The following is a 22,308-nucleotide window of genomic DNA, read 5'->3' as shown; positions in this document are numbered from 1 at the left end:
TGGGGAGCATTAAAAAATCAAGTATACGTCAAGTATAAGACACCCATGAGAAGTTTGGAGCATTTAAAGTAAAGATTCGATATGTTCGTAAGAATCTTTCAAGAGAAATGTTGTTTAAAGCTACAAGGGAAGTTAGGAAAAGATTGGATAAATGCTTAAAAGTAGAAGGCATGCATATCGAAAATTTTTTAAAGTAATAATGATAATTTTATATTTTGTTTTGTATTTTGTTATTAGTTACTGTTCTACTTATTAGTTAGAATTAAAACTGTTTAATATTTTCTATATCTGGTTATCATATTTAACCGTCATTATGTGTATTTTTCTTCGTGGAGTGACCTTTTTCAAGAACATAGCAACTAATATGTAAATAAATTTATGACAGGAGTTACAGCGATTGTTTTTTACTGTAATGTTGATTAAGTCATGACTAGTTCCAATACAATGGAATACATTTTTGTATAATGTTTATTATTGTAACTTTTTAAAGAGAAAACATTTCTGCACAAAAAATGTTCATAATAAATAGATAATTTTAGTTATCATAAAAATGGGTATGTTCGTGTAAAAAAAAAGTTGTTGACGTCATTTTTTTATTTTCCGAATTTTGAAAAAAATGTTTTTCAAGTGCAAAACAGACCTTAGCGAGTCCCTATTCACGCCATTTAAACAGATTTTTACTGTCGTTTTTCGTTTGTCTATAGATGCGAACATTGTGACTTCCTGTACATGGTTTACTAGATCATTCACATAAATAAAAACAGCAAAGGCCCCAGGACAGTACCCTGTAGAGTGCCTAATTCTACATCATATAAATCCAAGATATAATCTATATTTATTATTAATATATTCTTGCATAACATCAGTTACATATTTACATTATTATAACATACAATCTAGGATAGCCCAAAAAAAACGAATATTTTTTTTTCGTGTCTCTTGTGAAAATATGTTAGTTTATCATGTTTTAAGAGCCCCCAAGATTTTTAAAAATTTCCAAAATCGTCAAAAATTGAATTTTATTTATTTTTTTCTCGTTATTTTATAATTTTCTGGATTGAAAAAAAAATCTGGATTCTGAATATTTCAAATCGATATTTTAATTTCTAAAGGTAACTTATAATTATTTTAACTTTCAAAGTAGTGTATCTAAAATGTTTTCGAGCGACCTCTAAAAATAAATATCAACGAACTAATAATTTTTTTATTGAATTTCATGAACAAAAGAATAGAAATAAATCACGAGACAGTTAAAAAATTTGTCGAGGCATTTAGTACCGCACTGTGAGTATCAAATATTTATAATTTTTTAATTTCTCAAAATTTAAGTGTCTCGTGATTTATTTCTATTCTTTTGTTCATCAAATTCAATAAAAAAATTATTAGTTCGTTGATATTTATTTTTAGATCGCTCGAAAACATTTTAGGTACACTACTTTGAAAGAAAATAATTATGAGTGACCTTTAGAAATTAAAATATCGATTTGCAATTTTCAGATTCGAGATTTTTTTCAACCTATGTAGAAATTGATAAAATAACGAGAAAAAAATTTAAAAAAAATCAATTTTTGACCATTTTGGAAATTTTTAAATATCTTGAGCGACCTCTAAACATTTTTTTTGAGCAGATTTTTTGAGGGGGCTCTTAAAATATGATAAATTAACATATTTTCACAACAGACACGAAAAAAACAATATTCGTTTTTTTTTTGGGCCACCCTAATACAAACTTTGTATCAACAAACAAATCGATTAAACCATCGCTACTAATCCATAACCATATTTACTTAACCACATCGTTTTCCTGGAAAATGCATTTAACCAACAGTGTTCAGGCTAATCGTTTTTCTTCTTCTGTGTCCAGCTTCGTTATTCGCCCACAACTATTTTTATATCAAGTGTCGTTTATAATATAAATACCATCCACTACTGCCCGTTCCTATTCCTACATTTCCGACCTAAAATTCTCCAGTTCCAGAAGAATTGCGGAATCCTGCTTTGCATTTCAAACGCGTCGCAGTGCATGACCCCACGGCGACTGCAGTCCCACAGGAAAAAATTGCCGCGGCGGACCGCAATTGCGAAATATTGGACGTCATCTTTCATTATCCGGTCTGGCTGTTGCTAATTCTTGTACTTGAAAGACAACGAGTCGGCGACAGCACGCTCTGGACATGCTAGGATGGGAATAACTATGCAAATGAATGGTTCGCGTCATGCGAAGACGTTCCTGCGGGTTATTATCGGAATTATTAGTTTTTTTCGAGCGTATCTGCTTTTTTTAGCTTACAGCGCGAGTGACATGACAAGAAGTGAGGCAAAGGCACCTGCGATGTGCTTGTTGTTACTTGATTTTTGCGACAACGAACGAAAAACAACTAAGGGTTATGTATACATGATGAAGGTATTTAAAACGTTGAATTTATAATAAAACTTAAAGAAAATAAAAAAAAATTGTTCTAAAACGTTGAAATTTGTCAAGTAAACTTTAATAAAGTTAAAAAAATTTTTTTTTACATGTTTGACCAATATATTTTCAAACTATGATCTTAAAAAAAGTATAATCAACGAACACAAAAAAATTTTTTTTGTTACTATAATATTGTATAAAATACGACAAAATACGGTTTTTTCGCGAGATTCAGTTTTACCTTTATTTTATCATGATGAAATTAAGTAGAAGTTTATCTGGTAATACAGGGTGTTTCTAAAATAGGGTTCCAAACTTCTGCTGCGTTTATAACTCATTAAAATAAGCCAAAAAGTTCCTATTAACATGTGCCCTAAAACGCACCCTTAGGAAGTTATATGCCCTTAAAAGGGCTCAAACAAAATTTAAATTTTCCACTCACCACTTTTACTAATTAAACACTGCAAAGCTCAATTGACAGTTTATCAATAACTTAAATTGTTAAGCGTTGTGGCAACGTCAGTCTTTTATTTGCCATGGTAAACAGATTTTTGTAATTTTTGGCCTAATAACTTAAAGAGCAGAGTAATTTTCAAACTCAATTTACTCGAAAACCATTGGAAATATCGATTTGGACAAAGATAATATTTTTTACGTAAAATTGTTAAGATTTTATAAATCTGTAGAGAAAATTGTAAAAAAATTGAAATAAAAAAAATTACGGGCCGAAAACCCCCTTCACCAACCTAAATGGGACGCATATGATTTGCATGTCGAAAAACGGAGTAGCCCATGTTATTTAACGTAAAAAGTTATGTAAGACCCATAAATTTTTTTCTATTTATTTGCGACCGTTTTGTCAATAACAGAAAAAAAACAGTTTTGATTGATCCCTTTTAAGGGCATATAACTTCCTAAGGATGCGTTTTAGGGCACATGTTAATAGGAACTTTTTGGCTTATTTTAATGAGTTATAAACGCAGCAGAAGTTTGGAACCCTATTTTAGAAACACCCTGTATAATTCTTTTTTCATACTTAATAAATTTGTTAATTAAGAATCCCATATACTGACTTTTTGCAGCCCTAAACATCATACCCAAATTTCTTTAAAATTTAACGAGTTGATTCCATTTTATATTTGTTCAATGATCTGAAAAATCCTAAAAATATTAATATGAGTAAAATTGCTTTGAAAATGTAATTTTTAAATAAATTGTTTAAAAAAGTCGGCCATATTGGATCAGCCATTTTGAATTTTCATATTCTGATATAATATTCTTGTTCAGAGACCTCAAAAACCCATAAAATGTCAATTTAACTAAATTTACTTTAAAGTTTGTAATTTTTAAATAAATTTTTTAAAAAAGCCGGCCATATTGGATCAGTCATTTTGAATTTTTATAAATCTGATATAATACTCTTGTTCAGCAACTTCGAAAACCCCTACAATATCAGTTTGATTAAAATTGCTTTGAAAATTGTAATTTTTTAATAAATTGTTTAAAAAAAGTCGGCCATATTGGATCAGCCATTTTGAATTTTTATTTTCTGATATAATATTCTTGTTCAGCGACTTCGAAAACCCCTATAATATCAATTTGATTAAAATTGCTTTGAAAATTGTAATTTTTTAATAAATTGTTTAAAAAAAGTCGGCCATATTGGATCAGCCATTTTGAATTTTTATTTTCTGATATAATATTCTTGTTCAGCGACTTCGAAAACCCCTATAATATCAGTTTGATTAAAATTGCTTTGAAAATTGTAATTTTTTAATAAATTATTTAAAAAAAGTCGGCCATATTGGATCAGCCATTTTGCATTTTTATTTTTTAACATTATATTCTTATTCAGTGACCTCGAAAACCCCTATAGTATCAATTTGATTAAAATTGGTTTGAAATTTTTTAATTTTCTTATAAAAAATCTGAAAAATTGTTTAAACAATTAAATAATAATTAGCGTATCAATATAAGTTTATAACTTTTTTCTACAAGCCATTTCAAGGCGATTGCAAAAGGTTTTATGAAAATCCAAGGCTCTGCTAATTATTCCGAAATAATGCATATTTTTAAGCTACCTTTCCTCTACTACATGAACTATTAGAAGACGATTTTGACAGAAGAACGCAGTTTTGTGAGCAGATAAGTGAGATGAATAATCAACTTTTGTTTTAAATGGACACGTAAACAGGCAAATCTGCAGGTGCTGACAACTGAAAATCCTCGTTGGACACAAGTCTGTCACACGCAGCGTCATCAAAAAATAAATGTTTGGGAAGGTATTGTCGAAAACCGAATTCTTGGACCTTATTTTTTTGAAGAAAGTTTAAAAGGAGAACGCTACTTAGACTTTCTTCAGTTTGAACTCATCCCCGCTTTAGCTGTTGTGTTTCCTAATCCACAAAATACAGATATTCCTCATAATAATATATGGTTTCAACACGATGGCGATGGGGCAACTCCTCATTTTGAAATTGCAGTTAGACAATTTCTTCACTTAACTTTCCCCAATAAATGGATTGGACACAGAGGTCCTATTGAGTGGCCACCAAGGTCACCGGATTTAACACCTTTAGGTTTCTTCATATGGGGTTATTTGAAATCTAAAGTACATGTGAATAGACCAAATAATATTGATGTCCTGAAAAAGATAATACGCCAGGAAATAAGACTTATTCCAGCAGAAGTAATTGAAAACGTTCAACGAGAAATAATCCTTCGACTACAAAAATGTATTGAAGTAAACGGAGAAAACATTGAACATTTATTATAAAGTACTTATTATTTAAATAATGTTTTATGATTAAACATTAATTTTTTTTCCATTTATCACATTTCAAACGTCATTATTACGAAAACTGCTGATTTTAGAGATATGGTATGTTATACAAAAAGTGTTCAGAATTTACCGTACAATTCAAATATGGCATATGTATACAGGGTATCGCATTAAAAAAAAAATCAATGATAACTGCATATGTTCTTTTTGAGACACCTATGTATACAATCGTCTTATGTCCTCAACTAAAAATACTAGTGGAGTCAAGATAGATTTTGACTTTGCGAAAATTACTAGAAGAGAGAACTTTTTATTTTTCGCTTTGTAAAGTTGTCAGAAACATCATATAAAAAGTTACCAACTGTAGAGTGTACGCTAAATTATTTATTTAACAAATTAGTTGCAAAATTACAGTTTTTGCAAAATATATAAAAAAATATATTTTAAAAAAAATTTACTGCGCCATTCGAAAGAATTTTACATAAAAAAATGTNAACGGAGAAAACATTGAACATTTATTATAAAGTACTTATTATTTAAATAATGTTTTATGATTAAACATTAATTTTTTTTCCATTTATCACATTTCAAACGTCATTATTACCAAAACTGCTGATTTTAGAGATATGGTATGTTATACAAAAAGTGTTCAGAGTTTACCGTACAATTCAAAAATGGCATAAGTATACAGGGTATTGCATTAAAAAAATTCAATGAAAACTGCATATGTTCTTTTTGAGACACTATGTATACAATCGTCTTATGCCCTCAACTAAAAATACTAGTGGAGTCAAGATAGATTTTGACTTCGCGAAAATTACTGGAAGAGAGAACATTTTAGTTTTCGCTTTGTAAAGTTGTCAGAAACATCGTATAAAAGGTTACCAACTGTAGAGTGTACGCTAAATTATTTATTTAACAAATTAGTTGCAAAATTGTAGTTTTTGCAAAATATATAAAAAATTATATCTAAAGAAAAAATTAACTGCGCCATTCGAAAGAATTTTACATAAAAAGTGTTAATAAACTTTTTTTCTAAAATGCGGATTGAAGGCTGTAGAATTTTTTTTCTAACGTACCTACGAAAAATGAGACGGGCGGCCCCCAGCGCGCTACACTAAGTTTGTTATAACTTTTGATCTAATTGGTTAAATCGACCTTACAAAAATTTAAATGAAAGAAGAGTCATCCGGCTATCAAAATTTTATGTCTTTAAACTTGAGAAAAAATATATATAGTACGTATACAAAGTTACGTTATTCTATAGTTTTGTACAGTAATAATAAAATAACTGTCATTCTTTTAATTTGTAAAATAAATATCTGTAACTTTCACAGATTACTCTTCAAATGATGATTGAAACAGTGAGCGATATAGAAAAAATCTTAAAAATCTAATTTGAAAAATAATATTGAGCCCAACATTTCAATAACTATAGTTGTAAATGTGATATTGAAACTTTATGAGCGCACTTTTTAAAGCTTAAAATCTCTACTTTAAGATGGTGCATTTTATTTTTCTTAAAAAATTGAAATAAAAGTTGAAAACACAAAAAATAAAAAATAAAAATATTTCATGAAAAATCCGTGTTTATTGTTAAATAATAATATTCCTGTTTAGCGACCTCAAAAACTTTAAAATTCAAAATCGATAATTGTTTAATAAATTGTTTAAAATAGTCGGCCATATTGGATCAGCCATTTCGAATTTTCATTTTCCGACTTCATATTCTTATTCAGCGACATCGAAAACCCTTATATTGTCAATTTGAAAGAATTCGAGTTAAAATTTATTGAATTATTTTAAATGTTCTTAAAAAAACTATTTATTATTGTTTGAACAATAAAAAACACTTAGTGTACACAAATAAGTTTATAACTTTTTCCTAATATTTATCTCCAAGTAATTTCAAAAGGTTTTAAGAAAATCCATGCTTCCCATAATTATTTCGGAATAATGCGTAATTTTAAGCTATCTTGACTCCACCATCGACGTGTCCGAGCGTTTTTTCACAACATAATTACCTGAATTTTAAACGAATTTGCCCCTTTCATCATGAACGCAGTGTATTGTGGGCCCGTCATAAAAGTTATCCCCTACATTTTAATTTATTTTATTAATTTTGTTGTGAAAATGTAAATTTATCTTATTTCCATTTTTGTTGTATACCAAAGGAATACTTGTTCTAGGATTTTGTTCAGTGTTATTACATATACCTGTTTTTCTTTCTGTTTTTTTTATAAAAAAAAATATAAAATAGGGAATTTCTTCGCTCCCCTCTTGTAAAATTTTCTGGCGGTGCCCCTGTTCCTATCCCAACATTTAATCCTACTTTGATATTTTAAGAAGCATCGATTTTTATTCCGAATTTAAAAGCAGCAGCTTTAAAGCGACTTTACACGCAAATACACAGTTCGGATAACGAAACACGAAACGTATATCTCTTTATAAGGTCACATAGGCTCAACGGACGGGAAAAATCGCGTCCACAATACGCATATTACGGGCGGTAATAATGTTAATGAGGATCGGAATGCAAATCGGCCCCAGCCGCTGTGTAGTGTATGCAAATGCCAGCGCCACGAATTCGGCTGCGGGTCAGACCGGAGCGTCTTCATCGTCCTAATTATTCATGAGTACATGGTTCGGCTGTCGGTAATAATATATTCCCGTCGAACAATATTCTATAATTAAGGGCCGCATTGATTTAAATGCCAAATTCGGTACAGAGGAGGATCCATATAAAATTCAGGATGGACCGAATCGGGTATCACTGTATAGGGTGGGCCAAATTGACGATCTTTTCGAAATTCGCCCATGTTTCGAAAATAATCGTTAATCTTTCATAGAGCTACATACAAAGCACAGTTCGTACCACAATTTCGAAAATTCTAGAATTCCTATTTCGCCATGAAACTATAGGCGAGCGGTTCACCCCCTAAAAAACGGCATGAACCGACTAAATTTTGAAAACAAAAACCTACAGCATGAAATTTTATAAAGTGTATTTTTCTGATAATTTACATATTTTTTTATATTTTTCGGCGTGGTCAGTCAATTGTTATAAACAAAACAGTTGTAAAAAATTAAAAAAAAATACTCGCCGAATGGCTTTTGTTTATTGTAAAATGGACCAAAAATGGACTTTTTGTTATTTGACAAAAATTCGAAAAATGCTTCGTTTCCGAGATATTTACAATTTAATGTGAAAAAAGTGACGAAATCGACAAATTTTGGGAATTTTTTTCTCAAAAACTACTGATTTAATTCTAAAAAAAGCATAATATTTCTACATTAAAATATATTTTCTTGGTATAAGTCAATCATTTTATTGAAGGTCTTAAGCGAGTAAAAAAGAAGTCTCTTAAAGAAAATTATAACATTTCAGATTTAAATTTTCTTTTTACAATATCTTGGATTAGATTATATTTACAATAAATAATATTATCATTTTTTTTAATCGATATATCTTAACAGTACAAATGTTCAAATGATCATTTTGTTTAATTTTGTAGCCGGACTAAGGTTTTTGCAAGTAATTAGTAAAATTTAAATATTCGATTTTTGGATTTATAAATGGCTAAAATTTAGTTTCTCCTTCGAAATAATTAAAATCCAAACAACTATTTTCGATTTTCCATGTGTCAATGGATCTAGAGTTACAATTTCACTATTTGTAGACTGTTTTATTTACTCGCTTTAAACCTTCAATAAAATAATTGACATATACCAAAAAAATATATTTTAAAGTTTTCAAAGACATTTTGTTTATAACAATTGACTGACCACGCCGAAAAATATAAAAAAATATGCAAATTATCAGAAAAATACACTTTATAAAATAAAAAAAGTTTAATGCTGTAGGTTTTTGTTTTAAAAATTTAGTCGGTTACTTTCATTTAGAAGCATCTTTTTATGGGTGAACCGCTCGCCTGCTATGGTTGTCGCCAAATGTCATTAGCCGTATTAGACAATGCATGTCCCTCATCGTCCAGAAGCTGCCGACAGCGCAAGAAGGCGCGGAAATCTTCATCCCTCTTTCCAATTTTGGCTTAATAAGTCCAAAAAATTCGAAACACGGCCTAGTCACAATTAACCAAAATGATTAAAATTATTACAATTCTCCAATTTACAAAGATTCATTCATTTTTCTAAATCTAGGCGGACCTCACTACAGAACCCCCTGCAAGAGTGTTCGAACCTCAGCCCAGGAACCATGCAGTTCAATAACCAGTATCGGATCCTGGCCAACACTAGTAGTACGCTCCAAATTATTGTGTATGCCACTTTTGGGAATCTGGCTGATTAACAACAAACAGTACCAGACATTGTTTGTTCTCAATACGTCACGATGACCTAAAAGTTTTTAAAAAATTGCAGATATTTTCGTATTTAAACAAAAATTATAATATTATTCATTAGTAGTTTATGCAGAAATTTATTTTCCAATGATTGTCGTTTTCATCCCAGAATAAAAAATGCCACCTTTATTTACACTTGTTTTTCCTTTTGTTTTTTTTTGGTGCTATGGTTGTTTTTTTGACATTTACCGACTTAGATAAGAATTACAGTATCTATCTGAGTCTGTCAGTTAACGATAGAGTGTGTCGAAACTTGTGATATTTTCCTTATTTTTTTTATTCCTCGGATTTATTTTATTTGTCGTAATCGAATTTACGTTTGCTGAATATGCCGACATGCATTTATTATATGGACTTGCATCATGTAATGCCTTAAAGCTGTTTTACATTGACAATTTATTGATCAATTAATTCATGAAGTCGCTTCATCAAGAAATTGGACAAGTGTAATACACCAAATCTGCTGTCAAATAAGTTCATGGAATTATTCATCAAGTTCTTGACGAATTAGAGCATGTTCTAATTTTCGTCAATTTCTTCGTGAAGTTCGGAAGTACCAACCCAACAGATTTCCAGCCTCAGATAAGTAACGAGGTTATGTTATTGGAACATGTAAATAATTGTCTGGCGTCGTACTAGTTTTGCATTGTTTTTACTGATTTGTTACTTACAATATAAAAACTAATATTTATATAATATGTGTCAGAGCGGTACCGCTGTTGTTTCACTACAATTGTGAGTGGAAAGATGACATTTTTGAAATTTATTTGCTTCTTTTATTCATTGGTAGAACTGATTCATACGTCAAAAAACTTGACAAAGTCTGTAGCAGTGTAAGACCATACTGTTTACCAATAAATTCTTGAATTAATTTATGAGGAACTTCGTCAATTTATTCATGAATAAATTGTCAATGTAAAACAGCTATTAGAAGCCAAAAGGCTTTATGAGGAACGATTTCAAAATCGAAGAATTTCTGATGAAAGCTTTTGAAAGAGTGATTCAGCGTTTAAGAGAGACTGGTAAAAATTACAATTTTTTTGTTACTAGCATTAGCGTAATTTTTGAGTAGGTAATATGTAGAAATGCTGTAAATAATTTTAGGGACGTTTGCCAAAGCTAAACACACTTGTGGCAATCAAATCAATCCTTGTGAGACCGCTGAAGAAGATATCCTAAATACCGTAGAAGCAGATCCTTCAAAAAGTGTCCGGAAATTGGCTGCCTAGTTTAATTACTAAAAAAAAATCAACGGTTCTTAGCATCCTTGTTTTCCTGTAGACTTTCCGCGAAGAATGTAATTTTCAAACTGGCTTTTAGATAGGTACTGTAACAATGCAAATTTCATCGGTTCAATTTTCTTTACGGACGAAACTGGATTTTGTAANACGGCCTAGTCACAATTAACCAAAATGATTAAAATTATTACAATTCTCCAATTTACAAAGATTCATTCATTTTTCTAAATCTAGGCGGACCTCACTACAGAACCCCCTGCAAGAGTGTTCGAACCTCAGCCCAGGAACCATGCAGTTCAATAACCAGTATTCGATCCTGGCCAATACTAGTAGTACGCTCCAAATTATTTTGTAAGCTACTTTCGGGAATCTGGCTGTTTGACAACAAACTGTACCAGACATTGTTTGTTCTCAATTTGTCACGATGACCTGAAAATTTTTAAAAAATTGCAGATATTTTCGAATTTAAACAAAAATTATAATATTATTCATTAGTAGTTTATGCAGAAATTTATTTTCCAATGATTGTCGTTTTCATCCCAGAATAAAAAATGCCACTTTTATTTACACTTGTTTTTCTCTTTGTTTTTTTGGTGCTATGGTTGTTTTTTTGACATTTACCGACTTAGATAAGTATCTATCTGAGTCTGTCAGTTAACGATAGAGTGTGTCGAAACTTGTGATATTTTCCTTATTTTTTTTATTCCTGGGATTTATTTTATTTGTCGTAATCGAATTTAGTTTGCTGAATATGCGGACATGCATTTATTGTATGCACTTGCATCATGTAATGCCTTAAAAGCCAAAAGGCTTTATGAGGAACGATTTCTAAATCGAAGATTTCCTGGTAGGAAACCTTTTGATAGAGTGATTGAGCGTTTAAGAGAGGACAGGTAAAAATTACAATTTATTTTTTACTAGCATTAGCGTAATTTTTGAGTAGGTAATATGTAGAAATACTGTAAATAATTTTAGGGACGTTTGCCAAAGCTAAACACATTTGTGGCAATCAAATCAATCCTGGTGCGACCGCTGAAAAAGATATCATAAGTACCGTAGAAGCAGATCCTTCAAAAAGTGTCCGGAAATTGGCTGCCCAGTTTAATTGCCCAAAATCTACGGTTCTTAGAATCCTTAAAGAGCAACAATTGCATCTCTATCGCAAACAGATAGTCCATGCACTTCTTCCTGTGGACTGTAATTTTCAAACTAGCTTTTAGGTAGGTACTGTAACAATGTAAATTTCATCGGATCAATTCTCTTTACGGACGAAGCTGGATTTTGTAAAAATGGAATCATAAACTCCCATAACTTGCATTTATAGGCAAAAGAAAATCCACATGCCTCTGTTGTGACCCATCATCAGTTTGAACCCATTAACATATGGGCTGGAATCATCGGGCAACATTTCATTGGACCATTTCTATTGCCTAGAAGGTTAACTGGGGACCTTTATTTGGAATTTCTCCAAGACAACTACTTGTCAAAACTTTTAGACGACCTACCTTTGGCAATACGACATTACGACACGGTATGGTTCATGCATGATGGGGCACCACCCAATTTTAGTCTGGTAGTTCGAATACACTTAAACAGGGAATGCATGACATTAGAAGGAGCTCAAGTTGAACCGACATACAAAATTATGTAATAAAAACCAAGAGAACCTTTTTTATTTAGTTTAAGGTTCAAACTATCTAAAAATATTAGGGTATAAAAAATAATTAAATTACACAAAGTGTTTTAAAAGTTATTACCAAAAATCTATTTTCAGGGGCACCATTTAAGGGCCTGTATCTCTTAGGAAAATTTTTATAGGTTATTTTTAACATCCTCTGTATAAATCCGAGGGATTTCCCACATATTCTGGGACACCTGTATAATAGATATCCGAATACCTAGTTAGATGTTAAATTAAATATTTTTTATTTTTTGGTCTGGATTAGGTAAAAAAATTTAACAAAAAACATCTATACTTTGTCGACGTTTCGTCGTTTTTTACATCCTGAAAACTCAATATGCTCATTTTATATTTAAAATACCCTTACATACATTTACAATTTTTTACTAGGCCCTGAGGATATCCTAATAAACAAGTTTTTAATTTTTTTTAATGCTTCCTGACTTAATATATATTAATTATAATAAACTATAGACTTTCAAGGGAGAATTTCTCTTATGAAAAGTTAAGTTCCTAGAACATTTCCCGAAGAGTTGTAGCGAATAATATCGGAAACGTGAAAAATTTCGAGTACTCGGCGTTCAGCTGAGGGTCCTCGAAGAGCACGAGTCCTGTTTTGCGCTTGTTTTTTCCTTGGAACTTTTTGAGTCCTCCTTAAGTTTCATTAAGCACCGTCGCGGAGTGACTGAAGTGCTTTTTGTCGCTTTCCGGCCCGTTCCCGCGGTTTTAAATTTATTAACGAGCAAGCATCTCAAGAATTTTACTCCTTTAAACTCCACTTTACGCTCTCTAAGGCGTTTGTTTATAGTTTACCCCTGTTTTTTTTCTAACCGACTAACTCTAGTCGCTTCACGGTGAATTATGCCAAATAGAGCACCTAGATGCTGCGCCTTTGTTGAAATTCCGCATAACGTCGGTGTAATTCTGATAAACTGATAAGGAGGACAGACAGTTTTAAAATTTTTATAACTGTATAAAACAGAAAAAAACTTTCAGTAATCTTATAATTGTTCGCGATTTCAATAATAATAATAAAAATACATACTCAAACGATCAAAAGTTTGTTGAAAAATGTAATGGTATAAAATCAATTCATGTGTACTTCAAGGCTCCAATTTGGGGCCCTTCATTTATTATTTTTATCAGTAGATATCATATGATGGTAGTATTACGTATATTGATGTTGCTTATGAATGGAGTCAAACTAATAAGTTAAATTTTACCATACGAAAATGTTGTACGATAACTTTCACAAGCAGCAAACTGCCAATAGTGTACCCGTATAAAACGAATAATTACAGTGTTGTTCCTGTCGATACAAATGTACTGAAATCAGTACAATTAACTATTTTGCAGTAAATTAGTACACTGATAGCGATTTTCAGTACCTTGCAAGATTGGCTGTTTAATTTTTACAATGTTAATAAATATGAAAGACGTCACACAATGTTTTTATTGTCAGCATAATTTACAGTCTTGCCACGTTAAAAAAAATCCTTTTTCTAATTTAATGCAAACAATTAGTGTAATATATTGTTTCATTATTCTCAGTTGCAATTTTTTTATATTTTGTTAAAAATATTACATTTATTTGTTCATAATATGAAGTGTATTGCTTGAATTCCTGCCGTTATATATACCATTTTGTATATTTTACAGTGTACACTTAATATTATAACGAGCGTTCAAATAAAAACGTGGTCAAGTTGGTTCTGAAAATTTGGACGTAGGGCGTAGCGTATAGCAAATGAACTTAAACATCATCTGNACTAACTCTAGTCGCTTCACGGTGAATTATGCCAAATAGAGCACCTAGATGCTGCGCCTTTGTTGAAATTCCGCATAACGTCGGTGTAATTCTGATAAACTGATAAGGAGGACAGACAGTTTTAAAATTTTTATAACTGTATAAAACAGAAAAAAACTTTCAGTAATCTTATAATTGTTCGCGATTGAAATAATCATAATAAAAATACATACTCAAACGATCAAAAGTTTGTTGAAAAATGTTATTTTATAAAATCAAATCATGTGTACGTCAAGGCTCCAATTTGGGGCCCTTCATTAATTTTTTTATCAGTGATATCATATGATGGTAGTATAACGTATATTGATGTTGCTTATGAATGGAGTCAAACTAATAAGTTAAATTTTACCATACGAAAATGTTGTACGATAACTTTCACAAGCAGCAAACTGCCAATAGTGTACCCAAACGAATAATTATTATTCTTTTATTAATTATGTTGTTCCTGTCGGTACGAATGTACTGAAATCAGTACAATTAACTATTTTGCAGTACATCAGTACACTGATAGCGATTTTCAGTACCTTGCAAGATTAGCTGCTTAATTTTTAAAATGTTAATAAATATGGAATAATTTCCAGTCTTGCCACGTTAAAAAAAAATCCTTTTTATAATTTAATGTAAACATTTAGTGTAATATATTGTATATTGTATTGCATACAGTATAATTATATCATTATTCTCAGTCGCAATTTTTTTTATATTTTGTTAAAAATATGACATTTATTTGTTCATAATATGAAGTGTATTGCTTGATTTCCTGCCCTTACTTTTTGTATATTTTACAATGTACACTTATTATTATATATTAAAAAGTTATAATCATTATTGTGTTTCTTTTTACATAGGAATCTGATTCGACGTTTTATAAGGGTTACACGCATACTATTCAAGTGTTGCCTTTTTGAAATTTTGAATTTCCCGAGTCAGTACAATTTAGTTTCAGATCAGTAGGTACATTGTCATCACTGATTTCAGTACATAGAAATATATCCCAGGAACAAAACTGAATTAATAATAGGTACATTATTAGCGGTTGTTAGCATTAAAAATTTAAGGGTCATTATTGTCAGTAAGCTGTCTTATACTCACATAGAAAAGCTTATATCATCGGCTTATAAAACATTGGGTTTTGTATTTAGAGGGGCAAAGCTCTTTCATAATATTGATTCAATCATTATGTTGTATAAATTATTAGTTATAATAAAATTGGAATATGGCTCATTATTACGGAATTTCCAACGATTTAGGTAAATTGAAAATATAGGAAAAGTTGAGAAGCGGTTCTGAAGATTTTAGTATTTCAAAAATATATGTAAGTCCCCGTGATTATATATTTATTCGCACAAATGATCTGCGTTTGACAGAATCCGAATTTAACATAAATATATTAAAAACAGATGTCATTTTGTTTTTTGGATATAATAATGCTCCAAAATAAAATAGACTATGAAATACATTGTTTTTAAGGAGGGAAAAAGGCGATTTCGAGTTATAATTGCATATTTTATGAACAAATAAATAGAAATATTTGAACATTACATTTTATTAATTATTTTGAATGAGTATATTTTAATTAATTGTACACTTAATAACATTTATAAAATCTAAATAATTATTCCCCTTGCGTTTACTAATTGTCACATTTTACTCAAAATGATTTGATCGCTCCATTTGATTCACCGGAGGCTCAATACTATCTGACTGATCTATTAGCAGCATAATGCGACGTACTACTAGGACCTCGTGTTGAATTGTCATTGTAAAGAATCGTGTTGGCTATTGTTACTCATACTGTCAGCAACATAAGTTTCTGCAATTGTGGCTGATTTCCACTCAACATGTCTCTTGTTTGCTAATACATCAACTCCTGGATTAACCTGTAACGTTGCCGATGTTCTTCGGAATGAATGGCCTGTATATGTTTCAGGATGTTCTAGTTTCAAAAACTGTACAATCTTATTAGGAATCATTGAAAGAGTATTCTTGTAGACTGGTTGGTTGTAACATCTAACTGCTTGATAGCGCATAAAAAACGTGAAATTTCAGTTTTAATTTTCAATCTAATCTTGATATATTTCTTGAGAATTTCTAGGTGGGAAACAGAACCCAGACGAGAAGTAATTGTAAACGTACGTGACAGACCATTTTTAGAATCTGGAATTGTAACTACAATAATGTCAACGAAATTTTTGAAATTGACGTTGTCCATAGTAATATGTTTGCATAACTCATCAGAACGGCACGCTACTGCAATGCCTAAAACTCTATTGCCAGCCCTTCATAGATACATCCCATATTCTTGCTTTTACCTTTGACAAAGTTTGATCAACTATGTTTTGTTGAATAATATTCCCAGTTTGTCGTTTCTTTGTTACCTGCTGTATTTAATATTATAAATACAACAACTATTTCCATGTAAGCAGGTTTATACATATTTGGAAGCAAATAAGTAAATATTTTTTTAATTAAATACTATTTTACGTTGTCTTTAATAATATCATTAAATACACTGAAAGAAATGGGCTTATTAAACTGTTTATCTAGAATAATGTGTATAGCGCATATTAAAACTTTTATAACCAATATACAACTTTTATTAAAAAAAAGCAATCATCTCCATACTCATTATTCAATCAGTTTAACTGGAAGGTGCTTAATACACCTTATGCATCTATGAAATAAAGGTTATAATGAATTACTTATACATTATTAGGTGTTATAGACTTTATATTCCAGTTGTATAGTAGGGAAGATTTGTTGTATAAAGACCAGTATCCGAATTTGTATATAACAATTGTATTAACAGAATTATTCGTTCTTATACTGAATATGTTTCCGTTTTTAACGTGTAAAACGCATCTTATAATGGTTAAGTGATCGTCACCTCTCGGTGCATAATCGGTTATGATCGTTGTTAAGTTATATTCATAGTCTTGTAATAATAATCATATGTCAGACCCGAGAGCGAAGTGCGCCGACTCAATAAGAAACCTGGCTATTCCAGCCGCTGATTTAGGGTTCGCCGCACGAGCTCATCCCTTCTAAGATTTCAGTAGCATGCTATGCATGAAGCAGAACGGTACTCAACTATCTTATACAGTCCACTTTTATTGTCCATACATGTTCAATCATTGTCAAAATAAACACACAAAACCACAACGTCTTTATTATCTTTACTCAAGAAGAGAAAATACAACAATCGTAAAATTTCCGACAGTCCGCTGTGCATCGACTTACACACGTCTAGTTTGATGAAAATGGACAGTATATGCACATGTTTTGTGGGATACATGATCATATCGCGTTGTGTGAAATGGAAAATTATTATGTAAGTATCTAACTGTTTTATGGCTTGTAATTGTTTTGTTTTTTCAAATGTAAATCTTGTCTAAATCTTAAAAATTATTATTTTGTAGGTCCTATTAGAAATCGCTGATGTTAAGTTTTACATAAGATGGAGGAACAGAAGGTTAACGGTGACAAAGAAGAGCATGGGTATAAAGTCAATCAACCAGAGGAAATAAAATTATATGGAAAGAAGCTCAACCTTTCTGGGGATGCTTCATTCTTAAGGTGGAAGAGTTATAGTGCAAATTCTCATGTAATACAAGAAAATACGGGTGCATCGTTGCTAAGAAAATAAACTGGACAGTTTTGGGAGCGATTTGTCATCATTTTTAATGCTTAAAAGTATGTTTTATGTATGTTTACATTAGAACCTTAGCTTGTAATTACAGTTATCCAATAAAATTTCTGAAAACTTAATGACATATGTTTTTAACTCATACAGAGTATACAACAGTTTAATACATTTATTATTATAAAACTTATAACCAGTACTAGATGTTCTAATAACGATATGGAACACTTTAATAACAGTTATTGCTATTATTTCGTAAAGGGTATAAAAAACGTTGTATACTAGTTATACAATAATTTAATAAAGAATAATGTTTATAGTCACTATACAACTGTGCTAGCAATACGCGTTTTATATCCTATATTCACCTGCTTATCTGTCACATATAGTATACAATGGTCTTATAATGGTATATAGAATTCTAATAAAGAATAAAACGCATTTCTTTCAGTGTAGAAACACCCAAAATGATTTATATTGGTCTGCATTTTACAAATTTGGTTTATGCTACTTCTTAGATATGTTCTGTCTTTCATTATTGAATAGGAATGATTTTTAACTTGTCTAAATCTTGTATCTTGGCAATTTAATCTTTCTTCTGGCAGCAAACACGATGGATGTGAAAAATTCTAGAACACTTCACAACGTAGGATGCAATACAACCATTCATAAGCATGTGTCATTCGACAAATTAAATATACGCTTCAAATATAATTTTCACAAAAATGGCACTTACAAACTCCTACTTTTCCAGTTACTCTATTCACATGACTGTAAACCATACATACACATACTTTACCACATCAGACGTGTTTTGTACAACATCTCCATTTTTATTAATTTTTACTGGTTTCTCTGCAAGTATTAAATAAAGAATGCGAATTCCCAACTAAAGACCCCTCCAAGCTCCAGCCCATAAACCTGAACCTTTGGCTTCATTATCCTCGACTCAAACAATATTCATCACTATCAATCACGCTTACCCACCTGGTCGTCCAAACTGGTTATGAAACTATTATTCTGCACCTCTTATAATGCTCGGGGATTCGACAGATATGCCCTTTTGACCAGCGCCACAATAGAAGACGGTGAGACAGCTTAACATGCCCCAACAGTCACAATAATTTTCTGCTGATTCAGACGAATTCTAATAATCATTTGATGCTTTCAGTCAGTTGACCTTTCGATGGATTCCTTAACGGTAAGGACTTCATTCACGTGATTGACAGTTTTTTAAAATGAACACGTTAATGTGTTGCTATTGTTAACAGTGACAGATCAATGAAGTGGAAGAATTTTTGGTTAATTTACATAGTGTGTTAATATATTTAGTTCTCTCTGCGGCATGATTCAAATTGTATTTAATTTGAGGTTAATTGGGCCTCCCTGTATATATCTGGGCATCAGGAATTGTCGCACTGCCGGTCAACGCTCATTAATTCGGGAACTTCGGCGATGCCCATTAAAAAGTTCGGGAGCTCCCGCGACTGCCAGATACCATCTAATTAATTAAAACAATACGGCAGATCTGACACTGAAATCTGAAATGCGTCCATTTTAATATCCTTATCGCCGACGGTATTAAAATTAGGTGCCCATACAGTTTAATTAATAAATCCTAAACAAAGAGATGCTATCGCCAATATTCGATCGGATGGATGGGCTGTAATTATTCATATGTTAATTCTGTGCGGCGGAGTGATGGTCGCGCTGTCGATTAACTGGACTCTTTGAGAGTTTGAATAGAGTTAGTGATTGTTAACGTTGCGTAGGATGAAGACGAAGTTCGGCAGGATGTAGATGCTTGGTGATATTAAGATGTAAAGAATTTTTAATGGGAAATTATCGTCAGTACGTAAATCATAAGTAATTGGTTTTGGTTTCTGGCTACTTTAATTCGTATTATTTCGACACCGAGGAATCGGGGAATGGAGCTATCTCGGTGGTGGACTTCTTTCCATCTTAAGTTTTTTGCTAATTTACTGACTTAATTTATTTCATCCAAAGCGGAAGAAACCCAATTACAGCATGAATAAATACAATACAAAAATATGTGTACATAATGTAAAATTAAAATAAAAAGAAATAAAAATGCAAACAAAACTGTGAATTATGTTAAAAAACGCAGTTGCCAAATGAAAGAGCAAATTAACCATATATGTATACTAGGGTGGCCCAACATATTTTTTTTTCGTGTCTCTTGCAAAAATATGTTAGTTTATCATGTTTTAAGTCCCCTCAAAAAATCAGCTCAAAAAAAATTTTTTAGAGATCACTCAAGATTTTAAAAATTTCCAAAATCGTCAAAAATTGAATTTTTTTAAATTTTTTTTTCTCGTTATTTTATCATTTTCTAGGTTGAAAAAAATCTCGATCCTGAAAATTTCAAATCGATATTTTAATTTCTAAAGGTCACTCATAATTATTTTAACTTTAAAAGTAGTGTACCTAAAATGTTTTCAAGCGACCTCTAAAAATAAATATCAACGAACTATTTTTTTTTTATTGAATTTGATGAACAAAAGAATAGAAATAAATCACAAGACACTTAAATTTTAAAAACATTAAAAATTATAAATATTTGATACTCACAGTACGATAGTAAATTTTGCCTCGAGAAATTTTTTAAGTGTCTCGTGATTTATTTCTATTCTTTTGTTCATCAAATTCAATAAAAAAAAATCATTAGTTTGTTCATATTTATTTTTTGAGGTCGCTCGAAAACATTTTAGGCAGGTACATTACTTTTAAAGTTAAAATTATTATGAGTGACCTATAGAAATTAAAATATTGACTTGAAATTTTCAAAATCGAAATTATTTTCAACCTAGAAAATTATAAAATAACGAGAAAAAAATTTTTAAAAAATTCCATTTTTGACGATTTTGGAAATTTTGGCGACTTCTAAATATAATTTTTTTGAGCTGATTTTTTGAAGGGGCTCTTAAAACATATTTTCACAAGACACGAAATATTCGTTTTTTTTGAGCCACTCTAATGTATAGCTACAAAATTAATGAAACAGCAATAAGCAAAACAAATCTCAAACAATTTAAATTAGTCTCCATATCGTAAATGAAAAGAATAAAAAGCAGTGGGCCAAATATCAAACTCTGAGGCACGTCTGACCTCAGATTAAATGTATTAGATTTAAAATAAACAGGGTGTTATTTAAGTACGTGACCAAACTTCAAGGGGGGCAATCACTTTAAGTGATTCTAAGACAAGTTTTTTAAAAAATCGTTTTTTCCTAAAAATTTTAATAATCCTGTAGCCGATTTTGTTGAAATTCGGCGGTGTTATTTATGGTAGAAATGTTCTAATTTAATCCTAAGTAGATTAAAATTATTAAGTCCAGTGGTGTCCCGAGGGGCACTTTAACCAATATTTTTGACAAAAAAAATGTGCACCATTGACTTCTTTTATAAAACGTATAATTTTTCTCGCATTTAAAAATACAACTTTTTTGTCTCTTGAATTTTGTTTCGTATCTTGCTTCCTTTTTAGAGAAAAGAGAAATAAAAATCACTTTATTGCATGTCCCTAAAAATTAAAAATACCAATCAAAAACTAGGGTGCACATTTATTTTTTTCCATACCTATTCTAGTCTTAGAAATTGTTATATAAAAATTAATGCTAGCTAAAAAATGCTTGTTTTATTATTAAATTTTTTTTTTGTTGTCTATGGACATTGGACATGCAATATAGTGATTTTTATTTTTTTTCCTCCAACAAGAAAGCAAGGTACGAAAAATTCAAGAGACAAAAAGTTGTCTTTTTAGTTGCTTAATGCGAAAAAAATTATAAAAGATTTAAAAAAGTTAGTGGCTCACATTTTCTTTGAAAACAATATTGGTTAAGGTGCTAGTTAGGGCTAAATTAGCCCCTTTGTAACATAAATAACACTGACAAATTTCAACAAAATCGGCTAAAGGATTATTTATTTTTAAGATTTTTACGAAAAAACGATATTTTAAAAAAATTTGACACCCTTTATCTTGAAAACGAAGCAATACCGGACCTATATAATTATAGACCTGCAAATAATGCCATTTTTCTCAAGAATGGCTTTCTGTTGGCGTTTTTCTCAAGAGACAATATTTTTTTTAAATAAAACGACCCTTTCAATGTTGCTGCCCGTTAAAAAATACGACCACTGTAAAAGTTTTGACCGCTAAAAGGGAGATGTAACCGGAGAAATTATTTATTGTTGTGAGTCAAACGTTGTCGGTGAAATTTGCGGACACCCTGTATGTATTTATATGAAGTAAGAAACGTATAATGCAATAAGTAATGAATTTGAAACCTTATGCTTTCTAGGTAGAAATTTTGTCCTATACTTAACTGAGGCTGACGTTCGATCACATGTACTGATAGTTCTGTAA

This window comes from Anoplophora glabripennis, unplaced genomic scaffold (assembly GCF_000390285.2).
Source record: "Anoplophora glabripennis isolate ALB-LARVAE unplaced genomic scaffold, Agla_2.0 scaffold125, whole genome shotgun sequence".
NCBI classification, from domain to species: Eukaryota; Metazoa; Arthropoda; class Insecta; order Coleoptera; family Cerambycidae; genus Anoplophora; species Anoplophora glabripennis.
This window is presented reverse-complemented; position numbering follows the sequence as displayed.